Here is a 16,444-nt window from a genome sequence, read left to right as displayed (position 1 = left end):
TACCAATGTAACAGCTTCTGTCATTTGCTCCAAATCCAGTTTCTTACAATGTTGTTTGTCTTGTGACGCAATTTTCTTGTGACTGGATGTTACTGAGCTATCAAAAAACCTGGGGACTTTATTAGCAGACTATATTTTTGCAGTAATTGTTTAAAATATATGAAACAATTTGAACATCAGAATTATGATTTAAACAGTCGTGTAAACATTGAGGGGTTTAGGAACACTAGCAAGCCAGAGTGGTCCATTCAGTGGATGAATGACTTCTAGGACCTTCATGTGGAGTCACGGAGTAGATGTACTTGATTAAATTTTCTATCTGACACCATCCTGCACTTGAAAGAGCTTGTGCCTATACTTTCTGTGCAGTCTTTAAGGGTGCTACTGCAGGTGCAGTTTTCTGTGGCCTGATGAATCTTCCAAATACCCCAACCAAGTTTACAAACATAAATAGATTTATAGTAGAAGATGACTATATAGAATCTATGAAGAAAGCTGTAGAAGAAGCAGTAATAGAAAGCAGTAGTAATGGAGACTTGACTGCAGAAATCTGTGGAACCCGGGATAAACAGGGACACACAGCTCTTCATCCTGTAGTATTTGAAACCAGTATGTATACAAGAGAAAGCTTTACATGTAGCAGAAATATCCAAAAATTGTAGTTGCCCAAAAAAAAAAAAAAAAAATAGATGTACACATGAAATAATTGCACAGATAAATGTAGTAACAGGTGTGGAGGAATGGAAGTGGCTGATGTTGCTAGTCTATTTCAATGTTCTGTTGCGTGTGATAAAGTATGATACGTGAATTATGTTGGTGGCAGTAATGCTAAGAGTTGCAGACATATTCAAGGACTAAATTCCTATGTGATGATGTTGTAGTGCAGGAATTTGAGTGTATTGGAAACATACAGAAACAAATGGATCAAGATTTTGGTGACTGAAAGCTCCATACAAAAAACAAAAGCTCAGTGAAGGTAAAGGATTGGATGGGAAGGGAAGGTTAACTGACAGTGTAATGGACAAAATACAGAACTATTATGGAATGGCTATCAGGCAAAACACACGCAGTGTTGATGAAATGGAGAAGGCTGTTTGGGCTCTTTTTCTTTCATACTTTTACAAGCAATGAAAGTCACCATTACTTGTATCCCAAAGGAGAAAGCAGCTGGTGCAAGTTTTATTTATTTATTTCGTGTTCCATAGGTCCATATGGGAACGTATCCCTGGATATAGAATGAGTCAAGGTTTTTTTTTTTTTTTTACAGATTATTGTTTTGTGCACAGATACATTGATCTTATCATTATGTTAAAGAAACTGTGAATTTTAGCATATACCCTTACATATTAGTTAAGATACAGGACATTTGGAAGATTATACTGTCATATCTAAATTTGGGTATTGTTCTTAAGTTATACAGGCATCATATACAGACATACATAAATTTGGGAATTGTATTAAGTTACACTGTACTTATGGAGTATGATTAATCAATTGTAGAGGTCACACAGTAAGGTTTAAGCACAAACAAGAGATTCTGTGCATTTTTGCTAATATTCATCGATACTGTAACAAGATTCATCTAAAAGGAAATGCTTCAGATTTTCTTTAAACTTTGGCATGTTTCCAACCACTTCTTTAATGTGCAGTGGGAGGGCATTAAAAATCTTGGTGCCACTGTATAAAACCCCTTCTGGACCATGCTTTTCGTTTTTAGCTCATAATGGATATCCAGTTTCCTTAGGGTGTTATAGCTGTGGTATGAGCTATTGATTTTGGATAAGTTGCTATTTTTGAAACAAAGCACATCAGGGAAAAAATATATTGGGCAGGTGTTGTACAGGGATCTGTTTAGAGCTCTACAAATCCTTACGAGTGCCTAGGATGTACTCCACACGTAATTGTTATTGGTCGCTTCTGTGCATGGAACACTTTTTTTGCTATTGGTTGATTTCCCCAAAATATTATACCTTAGGCCATAAGTTGGTCAAAATAGCCAAAATGTGCAGTTTTTATTGTGCTTATTTCCCCTAGTGTCTGAAATTATTCTTAAGGCAAACGTTGCGTTTTGCACAGATCTTGAATATGGTGGTGCCACTTCATTTTGCTGTCTATATGCAGGCCCAAGAATTTGGAGGACTCGACCTTCAAAATTTCGTGCTCACCCATTTTTAGGTTCATTTCATTAGTAACATTTGTGTTAGAAGAGAAATGAATGTAATATGTCTTTTTGAGGTTGACTGTAAGGCGATTGGTTTCAAACCAGTTTGTCAAATCTGCAAAAGCTTTATTTGCAGCCTTATTTGACACATTCCCTCAGAGGTTATTAACTGATAAAGTGGTGTCATCAGCAAACATGAGTATTTTCGCATATTCTGCACATAGTGCTAAGTCATTTATAAATATTAGAAAGAGCAGTGGGCTCAATACTGAGCCTTGAGGTACTCCTGCAGTAATGTATCCCCATTCTGAAGATACCTGGCCGCCATGCAGTTCTTCAACAATTACTTTCTGCTTTATACCACACAGATAGGATTCAAGCCACATGCCTACGGTTCCACCCATTCGTAGGGTCTTGGCTTTACTCAAGAGAATATGGTGACTCACACTGTCAAAAGCTTTTGACAGGTCACAAAATATTCCAACCGTCATCATATTATTATTTATGGCTTCCATAACATTTGTCAACAAAGGCATGTATTGCATCCACAGTTGATACCCCTTTCCGAAAGCCAAACTGGCTACTGCTGAGGATGTTATATTTACCAAGATGCTAAACCATTCTGCTATGTATCAATTTATCTAGTACCATGGAGAAAACTGAGAGTAACGAAATTGGTCGATAGTTTGTAGCCTCAGTCTTTCCCCCATTTTTATAAATTGGTCATATAAGCCCATATGTTATCCTGTCGGGAAAAACACCTTCTTCCAATGACGTATTACTAATATGGCAGAGGACTGTACTTATTTCTTTACAACAGTATTTCAGTACAACAATGGATTGTTGGTGAAGAATAAACATAGTCTGCCTGATGTGGTAATGGAGGTGATAAAACCTATTTTCAGAGACGTAGGAACACCTAAACTGTTGAAAAAGTGTGTTCATGGAAAATCCCCAATGAAAGTGTAAGTAGTGTTACATGGTCAAGAATACCCAGGACTGTGTTTGTTGGAATAGAAACACTTCATTTTGGCATGTATGATGCTGTTGCTACTTTCAGTGATGGATATGTTGTAAAGTACAAAGTATTTCCAGGTATGGGAATGAAGATAAATTTCAACAGGGTATGTATGATGCTTGCTTTAGACAGGAAACTTCTTCAGGCTTCTGAAAGGGCTGTGAATAGCATATAAATACAAGCCAGAGTAAACAGGAAGAGGACAAAGAGAAAGCTGCTGGAGAAGTTTGCAGAAGATGAAGATAATGCAGACTGTGGACCTGGAATGCACTAAAAAAGTAATCCAAACTTTGTCGCTCAATTCCTAAAAGTTTTATTTTTTCATATAAATTACGGGTTTCCTCAGGATCTACAAAACAATTTCACTTCAAGTTTTCAGGAAATGCTGCATGGTCCATTATGTGTAAATTAACACAGCCTTTTTCCAAAACCCTGTTCACTGCTAAATGTATAAACAAAAAATGGCACAAAAAGTAGTGAAGTTTTGTTACCGTACAATAGAAAAAAATTAATCTCCAACAACTGAATTGAGGTTTTTAAAAGTCCCTTTCTCCTCTTAGTACCACTGGGGTCAAATTGACCCGATAAGCACATTTCAAACACATATCACTATTATTTTCAAAATTTATGACTTTGTTTCTCTACGTTGCTTGTATGCAATTACATATGATTCAGTTTTACATTTATAACATATTAAAATGTATTCATGGGCTCTGCATAGAGTACCACTGGGGTCAGCATGACCCCAGTCTAAATTTTTGTTTTGTTTCTTGAATGTAACATTATGAAAACAGAATTATGAATATTATGTTGAATACGTGTTATACAAAACACCTGAAACAATGAAACTAACGTTTCCCACTTATTATTTATACCATTTGTTTCCGTTTCTTGCCTCAGATGTTGTGTATTGCCTCAGCATGTGCAAGAACTACATTATGACTAGAAAACAGTTGAATAGTGCTGAAATACAAGCAATTTTGAATGCAGAAAGAAAATAGGAGATACACTATCTGATGACAATGAATAGATTGATGCTATTATTTCTGGAGGTAATGAATCAACCGAAGATTCTGATGAAGTTGGAGATTTGGAAACTCTGCTTCCCAAAGATGTGACATCTAATAAAACATGTTCCCACATACAAGTATGCACCACAAAATGTACTGGAGAATGATGAATACAAATCATACTGGAACAGAACCATTATAACAGATGAAACAACACCACATAACAAACCTGACATCATGCTCACCAATAAAAAGAAGAAATTAACTCAACTAAGCAAAATATCCATACCCAATACAACAAATATACAGAAGAAAACAGCAAAAGAAAACAGAAAAAATTGAAAAATACATCCAACTGGCTGAGGAAGTCGAGGACATGTGGCATCAGGATAAAGTTGACATTATACCAATTATAATATAAACTACAGGAGTCATACCACATAATATCCACCAGTACATCAACACAATACAGCTACATCCAAATGTATATATACAACTACAGAAATCTCTAATTATTGATACATGTTCAATTACCTGAGAGTTCCTAAATGCAATGTAAGATGTACCGTACAGTTAAAAAGAAGTAACGCTTGATCAAGCTCCACGTCACTTTCCATTTTTAACCAGACATAACATCTGAGAAAGGAAAGAAATAATAATAATAATAATAATAATAATAATAATAATAATAAACAAGAAGCAATAGAGCAATTAGATGAAAAGAAGCAAAAATTACAAGCTTTGGCGAAACGACTTAGAAGATACAAAAAAAGTGAAAATAGAAGGAAACAAAACCAAACATTCAACACAAACCAAAAGAAATTTTACCAAACAATAGATAACACACACATAAAGATAGACAATCCACCAAACATAAGAGACATGGAACACTTCTGGAGCAGCATATGGTCAAACCCGGTACAACATAACAGGCATGCACGGTGGATACAAGCAGAAACAGATACATACAAGATGATACCACAAATGCCTGAAGTGATAATTTTGCAACATGAAGTCACCCGAGCAATTAATTCTACGCACAATTGGAAAGCCCCTGGAAATGATAAAATAGCAAATTTCTGGCTAAAGAAGTTCACCTCAACACATTCACATCTAACTAAATTATTTAACAGTTACATTGCAGACCCATACATATTCCCTGATACACTTACACATGGAATAACTTATCTGAAACCTAAAGATCAAGCAGACACAGCAAACCCAGCTAAATATCGCCCCATAACATGCCTACCAACAATCTACAAAATATTAACTTCAGTCATTACACAGAAATTAATGACACACACAACACAGAACAAAATTATAAATGAAGAACAAAAAGGCTGCTGCAAAGGAGCGCGAGGATGTAAAGAGCAACTGATAATAGATGCAGAGGTGACATATCAAGCTAAAACTAAACAAAGGTCTCTACACTACGCATACATTGATTACCAAAAAGCTTTTGATAGTGTACCCCACTCATGGTTACTACAAATATTGGAAATATACAAAGTAGATCCTAAATTGATACAGTTCCTAAACATAGTAATGAAAAATTGGAAAACCACACTTAATATCCAAACAAATTCAGATAATATCACATCACAGCCAATACAGATTAAGCGTGGAATATACCAAGGAGACTCATTAAGTCCTTTCTGGTTCTGCCTTGCTCTGAACCCACTATCCAACATGCTAAATAATACAAATTATGGATACAATATTACTGGAACATACCCACACAAAATCACACATTTGCTATACATGTATGATCTAAAACTACTGGCAGCAACAAATCAACAACTCAACCAATTACTAAAGATAACAGAAGTATTCAGCAATGATATAAGTATGGCGTTTGGAACAGACAAATGTAAGAAAAATAGCATAGTCAAGGGAAAACACACTAAACAAGAAGATTACATATTGGATAACCACAGCGACTGCATAGAAGCGATGGAAAAAACGGATGCCTATAAATATCTAGGATACAGACAAAAAATAGGAATAGATAATACAAATATTAAAGAAGAACTAAAAGAAAAATATGGACAAAGACTAACAAAAATACTGAAAACAGAATTGACAGCAAGAAACAAGACCAAAGCTATAAATACTTATGCCATACCAATATTGACCTACTCATTTGGAGTAGTGAAATGGAGTAACACAGACCTAGAAGCACTCAATACACTTACACGATCACAATGCCATAAATATAGAATACATCACATACATTCAGCAACAGAAAGATTCACATTAAGCAGAAAGGAAGGAGGAAGGGGATTTATCGATATAAAAAACCTACATTATGGACAGGTAGACAATTTAAGAAAATTCTTTATAGAACGAGCAGAAACTAGCAAAATACACAAAGCAATCACCCATATAAATACATCGGCTACACCACTACAATTTCATAACCACCTCTACAACCCGTTAGACCACATAACATCAACAGATACGAAGAAAGTAAATTGGAAAAAGAAAACACTTCATGGCAAGCACCCGTATCATCTAACACAGCCACACATCGATCAAGACGCATCCAACACATGGCTAAGAAAAGGCAATATATACAGTGAGACAGAAGGATTCATGATTGCAATACAGGATCAAACAATAAACACCAGGTATTACAGCAAGCATATTATTAAAGATCCCAATACCACAACAGATAAATGCAGACTTTGTCAACAACAAATAGAAACAGTAGATCACATCACAAGCGGCTGTACAATACTAGCAAATACAGAATACCCCAGAAGACATGACAATGTCGCAAAAATAATACATCAACAGCTTGCCTTACAACATAAACTTTTAAAACAACAAGTTCCTACATACAAGTATGCACCTCAAAATGTACTGGAGAATGATGAATACAAATTATACTGGAACAGAACCATTATAACAGATAAAACAACGCCACATAACAAACCTGACATCATACTCACCAATAAAAAGAAGAAATTAACACAACTAATCGAAATATCCATACCCAATACAACAAATATACAAAAGAAAACAGGAGAAAAAATTGAAAAATACATCCAACTGGCTGAGGAAGTCAAAGACATGTGGCATCAGGATAAAGTTGACATCATACCAATTATACTATCAACTACAGGAGTCATACCACACAATATCCACCAGTACATCAATGCAATAGAGCTACATCCAAATATATACATACAACTACAGAAATCAGTAATTATTGATACATGTTCAATTACCCGAAAGTTCCTAAATGCAATATAACACATACCATACAGTTAAAAGGAAGTGACGCCTGATCAAGGTCCGCGTCACTTTCCATTCTCAACCAGACTTAACGTCTGAGAAAGTAAAGAAATAATAATAATAATAATAATAATAATATGTTAATAATAATAATAATATGTTAATAATAATAATAATATGTTAATAATAATAATAATAATATGTTAATAATAATAATAATAATAATATGTTAATAATAATAATAATAATAATAATAATATGTTAATAATAATAATAATAATAATAATAATAATAATAATAATAATAATAATAATAATATGTTAATAATAATAATAATAATATGTTAATAATAATAATAATAATAATAATATGTTAATAATAATAATAATAATAATAATAATAATAATAATAATAATAATAATATGTTAATAATAATATGTTAATAATAATAATAATATGTAAGTACATATGTAAAATAATAATCCCATTGTTTTTCAGGTCCCTATAAGGGATTTATTTGAACACTGGGGAAGCACATTACAGGATGCATGCACGAGAATATTGCAGTTGATGAACAACTGGTAACTTTTAGGGGTAGGTAGCACTAATAATTCTGTCACACACCTGCAGATGTACACAGGAATGGGAAAAGACCAACTTTGAGAAATAAATTGGGGAAAAAGAGTAGTGTCAAGAATTGACAGATCATTTGACCAAGAGTGGTAAAAATATCACAATAGATAATTTCTTTACAAGTTTGGAGTTGGAAAAGGAACTAGAACAAAAACAAACGACTCTGCTAGGAATGCTAAGAAAAAGTTATCGTGAACTATCTGCAGAATTTATCGAAGCAAGGGGAAGAACTGCAGTTTCATGTCTCGTTGGATACGGCAATCAGCTACAATAGTCTCCTATTGCCCAAGAAATGGTAAGATAATGGCATTTCAGAGAGGAGATAGGTGACAGTGAAGCAGCAAAACCTGTTATAATCCTAGATTATAATGCAACTAAGTCAGGTGTAGACACAATGGACAAGTTAGTCAGGACCTACACCACAAAACGTATGACAAGAAAATGGCCTATGGTTATTTTTTATAATATTTTGGATATTAGTGGCCTAAATGCTTTCATAATTTGGCTGGACTTAAATTGTGACTGGAATAAAAAGTAAAACTGCAAAAAAAGAGAACGTATTCTGGAACTGGGAACATGTTTAGTACAGAACAACAGAAGTCAGCACAGCAAAGCTTCTCTTCCTCATCCTCCTCCTCCTCCTCCTTCAGCAGAAGTACATATGGGGGCAAAACATGGTTGATGCTTTCTGTGCATACATTCAGTGGATAGACAAGTCAGAAACATGTAGAAGATGCTTTTCGTTTGTCTGTAACCAACATTCAGAGATTATTTTAAATGAAGAGTATTTCTTTGTTTTAAATGTAAGGATCTATAGGACTAAGGATTAAGACAAGATCTGTAAGTGCTTATATACATTATTTACCTGGTTCAGTCAGTAATGTCAGTTCATTGAAATAGATAAAATACTGCCAATATATCCTGTGTTAATTACTTTGGGTCATATTGACCCCAGCAGTACTGAGTATAACAAAAAATTCTGGTAGTAGGAGGGTGGAGTTGTAGCCAATAGTAAAATAAATAACCTGTAAAAATTCAACTTCCAAGCTCAAATACTTTCTGAGAAAACATTTAATTTATAAGAACTATTCTACCATTGGAAATGTAGGGCTTTTCAGAGCCCTTTAACCTGGTTGTGACATTGATAACTCAGTTGATTCATGATGTCATTAGTGATAGCTGCACCAAAGCCTGCAAATATTTAAATGAAAATTTACAGTGATGTATGAAATAAAAAAGTACATAGTTCAAGCATTTAACACTGTGATTAGGAAAAATCATAATTTGGTGCAAAATACGAACTTAAATTGAGCCTGGTGTAACACTGTCAATACCAGATTGCTGCAGTTGGCAGCAGTCAAAATCATGAAAATTATAGACTTTTACCAATATCTGTTAAGGTGAACTATTGGGTTGAGCAATGAGTCAACAAGAGAGACCACTGTCACCTATGTTGGAGGCAGCCGTGAGTGGGTGGAGGCATGGTACTGCTGCAATGATATATGGTTGGAACACCAGCATCAGTGTTCATCACAGGTGCAGACAGTAAACGTAAGTTCGAACAAGGTGAAGAGGGCATTACTTGTGCTCATGGAAGAGGCCAACAGGCAACTGGAGCACAAATTGTTGAAAAAGTTACTCTTCGTATGGCTGAGAATTTTGGATGCAGTGTGTGTGATCTTGAAGCTGTGTACAAGCTATTGAAGATGAGTAGAGTGGGGGAGATAGCCAAGATCACATCTGAGATGTTTTGTGCTGCAGTAAAGCAATTTGTAGGGCAGTTAGAGGCTGTCATCAATGCAGATGGTTGTTAGTTTGAGTAAAGTTTGTGCCTTGGAATATAAACATGGTATGCAATTACATGAGGGTCCCCTCAAGTATCGGAAGTTTAATTATAACCACTGTGCACAGTATAAAAAAGTAGAATCCTAGCCTACTTCTATGGTGTAAGCATGAACTTGCTCCTACACCTGTCAATTGCTCTCCATGAGAGGTAATTTCCTGCATCCTCCTTACTGTGAAATACTCAACCTAGTAACAAATTTTGTTCGTAAATCAAACAGTTATAATTTTGATAAAATTCAGTGGTGTCATATAGAATCAAATGTCTTCAGGAAGTTAAGAAATGCTGCATCCACATCATTTCCTCAATTGGTGGCTTTCATATTTTCTGTGAGAAAAGCTTAATTTTATTTTTGTATGACGTGGTTTTGCAGGCCATTCAGTTAAAGTCTAGGACATAATTCTGTTCAATGCACTTCATTATGTTTGATTTTAGAATACAGAGTGTAACTAAAATAATCATAGGAGATCAAAAAGAATCACAACTGTCTACATTATCCAAAATATGTCCATGAACAACATACTGTTGCAAAAAGCAAACTGTCAAGGTTTATATGGTTCCCACTATGTAGCAGCAGTGTGTGTCCACATCAGTTCTAGTAAAAATGGTGTTGGGACGGCAGGAAGTGTTTTGTGTTCTATGTTATGCACAGTGCAGGTCAGTAATAACTATTCAGTGTGATTTTCATACTAGGTATGGTGGGAATTCTCCTACAGCATGGAGCATTAGACGATGTCATGAACAATTCCAAGAAGAAGGTTGTTATTGTAAAGGCAAATCACTGGGCCATCCTTGAGGGTCTGACACAGATGTCGAATGCATCCACCATAGCTTTGTAAGGAGGCTGCAGAAATCAGTTAACCATATAGCTCGACAGCTCAACATGCCCCCAATGTCTGCTCTGCAAGCTCTTCATGAAGGTGCAAACAACAACGTTGGCAGGATGGAGGATGACAGTTTCCTTCTATGCTCAGTGTTTAGTGACAGGACAACATTCCATTTAAATGGAAAGGTGAACCATCATAATGATACTGTTACAGGAAGTACATATCTCAATATGCTGGAGAACTTTCCTTTCCCACAGTTGGAGACTGATTTGAATGACTTCTTTTACCAACATGATGGTAAGAATCCCCACTGGTGCTTTGCTGTGGTGGTGGTGGTGGTGGTGGTGGTGGTGGTGGTAGATGTTTAAAGGTCACATTGTGGATTTCAACATATTCGAGAAAAACATATAGTTTCTAGGAAACACAATTCCCAGTGCACAATTACTATACATTAAATACCCTACAATAATGCACTCCCTTGGAACTACTACTTTTTACATTTAAGGCATTGGAAAAATTGCAAGTTATTAAAAATAACATTTCAGAAGTATAAAATTCATAACTATTAAATGAAGTGGTTTAGCAACAAATATTATGTATTTGTACCAGTGCAGTGAAGTCATATTCAGGGAAAAACTGTGTTCTGTGAGTGTAACAGGGTGAAGTGGCAGTGTCAGAACGTAGTAGTGAGAGGGGAAGTATGTTGCCATATTGGGGGTGTGCAGTTCCCTCATCCATAGGCCTGCATGTGGACAAAATCTCTATATATCTTTGCACTGCCAGAGGAAAATTGATTATCAGTCATCCTGTATGGCAGCTGTAATGTTCTTCCACGAAATGTTCTTCCACGAAATGCCGCTTCCCCCATTAAAAGTGTTGCTCTTTTATGTCTACAGACAAACCATACCTCCCCAGAATTTGGTCCTGATTTCTTATTTGCAGTTGCTAAGTGAGTTGTCATGTAAAAAAGCTCAACAGCTGGAGCTGTCAACTGTCTACCACAATGAAGAACCTGCACCCAGTGTAACATGCCATCTCTATGTATTACACAGTGTCAATTTTGTGCCTCCTACCACTGCCTGGTGTATTTTTTGCTGTGTGAGGGGGTTGTATGCATCACACCAGCTGTAACTTTCCAAACAAATGAGGAGGTCCAGAGGCTTAGATTCTCCACCTCTGCATTAGGTTGCCATGGCATAAAACTTCACATATTTTGACATAATTCAAACAACACATTACAGCAGATTGCTGTTCTCAAGTCATTCTGTGAGTGCCAGCAATTCCTGAATGGAAGAAATTTGTTTGTAATAGAACTGTAGAGAAAATTCTGGGAAGGTATATCTGCCTGTAAACTGGCAAGAGCAGCACTTGCCATACAGGATGACAAAGAATCAATTTACCTCATGGCAGTACAGAACAGTGTGCAGAGATGTATGTAGATCCTGCCCATAGTATTTATTGTTTTGCTATTAATAAAATCAGTCCCATATACCATGTAGTGTCCATGTACTTCATGGAAACAGATAACTCCAGACACCTCTACACACACTGTCACTGGTGATTTGTACGTCGAGCTGTGGAGTGTAGATACAGCTTTCTGAAATGACCTGTGGTTGTTTCTTGTGATGTAGTGGGGTATGCAGATTGGGGAATCACCTGCTTGACCTTAAATTTGAAGGCTTGCGAATGAGCAAACTGCACACCCACAATCTGGTAGTGTACCTCTTCCCACACTACCACACTACCACCTTCACACTTCTCCATCTCCATCCTGATGCATGCTGGAACACAATACATTTCCCTTAACACTTTCTCAGCTGTGGGCACATATACACATCCTGCTATGCCATTTCCTAGTTTCTGTGGAATCATGTACTTGGACACTCAGGTTCTCCTACAATGCTGTGGATCACTGAATGTGCCCTAAGCTGCTGTCATCTCACTGCTGTGGATGAGTTACTTCTGTATCTTGCAAGATAAAAAAGTTACAAGTATTTATTGTACAATGTATGAGTCTCATTATGTGTGATCATTTGCAAAAAACCTTGCTTCAATATATCGAATCATTTGAAATAAGATGACTGTTAGGACCACACAATTAGCGATGTACAAGGATATGAATTGGCATGTTACATGTGAAGGTCTTCAAGATATAAAACTTAATAACTAGAGAACAAAATGAAATACAGTATTCTCCAGAATTTTAAATAAAATCTCAGTATCTTAGCCCATACACTGTAGTGAATGTAATGTTGATAAGATCAACCATACGCAAAATATGCAGTGAAATTCTACTTCTATAAACTGTTTAAAATTTAATTCAATGTTTTACTTAATTTGTTGCATCACAATATGACGGATAATGAAAAGGAACACAGTTCTTTATAGAGTGAAGGTATCAGACTGTAAGATGTATAAAAGTCATTTTTTTTTCACCTAATATTTTTCAAAAAGTTGGATACAAATTTCATATCAGCCAGAATGCTGTCTCTCAGCACAGGCACCAGCATTTGTTGAGCAGTGAAGCCAAAACAAAAGTTGTCTCATCACAGAATACAAAGACTACATCTCTAGCAGTGAGAGGATTAATACTGCTCCACTGCACTTAGATGGCATATACGCATTAAATATTTATTCCTACATCCACTTCATTTAATTTTATACATTAATGTTTCACCCTTAGAACACTATACTAAGTTTACAAGTAAATCAAGTGAAAGTAAATGCACATGTTCCAAGTCTTAATTTAAGCTTTTCTGTCATCCTCTGTAGCATTTGAAGATAATCTTAACTGGTTTTGGCCTTGTAAGGCTGTGTCATAAAGTGATGGTCGGGCATGGAAAAATTCTGGATTATTAATTTTAGTAAGGTATTTTTTTTATTTTTGACACAATGTGGAAACTGCTAATCCTAGAGAAAAATGAATAGGACATTTTTGCAGCAAATTTAATGTTTTTTTTATTTTTTATTTATTTATTTATTTTTTTTACTGGTCAGCATGTTCACTAGAAGTAGAGTTATTGAAGGAAAATATAGAAAAGTAAACATAGTATTCCCCCACCAACCTTTCCATCAGATGCTTACCACCACTGGTGGGGATTTTAAGTCTATATGCTGTTTATATCACTCCCTCCTAGTACAGTACAAAATTTTGTGAGTACATTAAGTGTTCCCCTAATTTTTCTTTGTTGACTGGACTGTACACTCAAATACCATTTCTGTGCAATCCTTTAATGTATGTGAGCTAACTTCATTGCCACTGTTATCATTGGTGTATGAGCAGAATTAGTGTCTTCATGAGAAATCATTAAGTATATTCTGCTACGGTGGGCACTGAAACCCCCCCCCACATCATGAACCATGGTCCTTGTCTAGGTGGCGAGGCTTAGGTACCTTAGCAATAGAAAGAGGTCAGATTAATCCATGGTTGCTGAACGAGGAGAGTGCCCTTTCAAGTTGTTGCAGGGGCAACAGTCTACATAACCAGATCATTCAATCATGCGAATTCAGCCTGCATGTCCTGGATGTTCTGATACTGCAAGTGTGTGAAAGTGAGGGAAAATTAGAGCCAATACTTCTCCTGTAAGCATGCAGGTCTACTGCATGACCTAATGACAGGGCATCCTATTGATAAAATATTCTGCAGGTGAAATAGTCCACCCTCCCCCCCATCCCCTCCCACCCCCCCCCCCCTCAAAAAAAAAAAAATTAAAAGATTGGATTTCCAGGTAGGGGCTGCTAATGAGAATGTCATGTTGAGGAAAAAGGGAACTGTCAGTCTAAGAGTTGGTGTATGGATTGTTTGGGCATTAATTCAGGTTGTGACATTACAGAATTTAAAAATGTAAATAAGGGGTATGTTAAAGCTAGAAGTAATGGGAATTCGTGAAGTGCTGTGGCAAGTAGGACATGACTAACTTTTGGTCAGGTTGGTTCAGAGTTCATTAACACACAATTAAATAAGGATAGTCCACAAGTAGGCTTAAAGCCTTCTCCACTAGCAGAAAAATACCTTCAGTCATCTTCAGAAATATATGTCATTTTGAATCAGTTGACCAACAACGTTAATGAAATGTTACTTTAAAAAATTAATGGCTAGATTTCTGAAAAGAATGTTTTATGTGACACAGTGTCATTTGAGGTAAGCAGATGATAAAATGGAAGTATATGATGCACGGGTTTTATATTTTGTAAACTAGTAATGAAAAGGAAACTAGTACACTATTTAACTACAGCATGGTACAAGGAAAAGTTGTTACGCTTTCATATAGTTGATGATGTGTTCTCTTTATGATAATGAAGACAAGACATCTTAATAGGAATTCTAAAAATTACATGTAATTCTTCAGCTATGGTGTTTAATGAGCTCGCTGTATGTACGAATGAAATTTCATTCATTCAGCTAGAGATGAGTTCAGACGCCTGTGTGCTGATGTATTTTAAGAATTACTGGTGTGGCTAATTGAGTCCTCACCACTTGCTCTAGCTTATAAAGAATCACATGGGAAAGAAGGAACAAACACATCTGTATGGCAGCAAGGAGTAAGTAATTGTGGATACATCACATCTGAATCATCATAAGATGAGAGAACTACAGATAATGGTTAGGTAGATGGGGCAAAGGCCTCATCATCCCTTGACATTTCATCATGCTCATGGTTCTATAAGGGTGATTCAAATGAAAACCTTAAAAGCCTTATAATATTTGTACTTGGAACAGTGAACAAACCATTTACATTTATTTTTCAATGTAGTCTCCCTGCTATTGAAAGCATGTATTCCACAAATGTGGAAGTGTATAGATATTATGATGAAATAATTATTTTGGCCATGCGTGTAGCCAGTTGTGCTCTATGGTTTTGATCTATTCATCATTTATGAAATACTTGCCTGCCATTGTATTCCACAAATGTGGAAGTGTGTAGATGTTACGATGAAATAATTATTTTGGCCATGCGTATAGCCAGTTGTGCACTATGGGTTTGATCTATTCATCATTTCTGAAATACTTCCCTGCCACTGCTTGTGCGAGTGCATCAGACAGATGAGTCTCTAGGAGTGATGTCTGGTGAATGAGGAGCATGTACGGCACATTCAAATTTTATTTCCCAATAGTCTAAACTGTCTTATGGGCTGTATGCAAATGGGCATTGTCATGCTGTAGCAGTATTCCAGAAGTGAAAAATCCTCATCATTTACTACTGATTGCAGAGTGAAGTTAATTTATCAGAATGTCTCAACAAGTAGCTCTGGTTAACGTCACTCCACTATCCACATAATGCTCTAAAATTACTCCATTTGCATTTCAGACGAGAATGAGCATGATTTTTCCAGCAGACAGCTGAGTATGGATTTCTTATAGTTTTGGGGATGAGCTGTGACACCATTCCTTGTTTGAATTTTTTGTTTCTGACTGGCAAAATTGGACCCAAGTGTCATTGCCTGTCTCATTTTTTTCCCAGAAATGAGTCACCTTCAATGTAGAAATGATGCAAAACTTCTTCATAGGCATTGTTGTGATGCTCTTTTGATTCAGCAATCAGCTGATATTGCATCCATCTTGAAAACATCTTATCAAAGTGCAGTACATTGTGAACAGTATTCTGTGTTTAACTAATATTAATCTTCAAACTTGTAGCAATTTTTTTCAGAGTTAGGCATCCATTATCCTTTGAAAGCTCCTCCTCTAGTAAAATGTTCCTGTCCGTC

This window comes from Schistocerca nitens, chromosome 10 (genome assembly GCF_023898315.1).
Source record: "Schistocerca nitens isolate TAMUIC-IGC-003100 chromosome 10, iqSchNite1.1, whole genome shotgun sequence".
In the NCBI taxonomy this organism is placed as follows: Eukaryota; Metazoa; Arthropoda; class Insecta; order Orthoptera; family Acrididae; genus Schistocerca; species Schistocerca nitens.
This window is presented reverse-complemented; position numbering follows the sequence as displayed.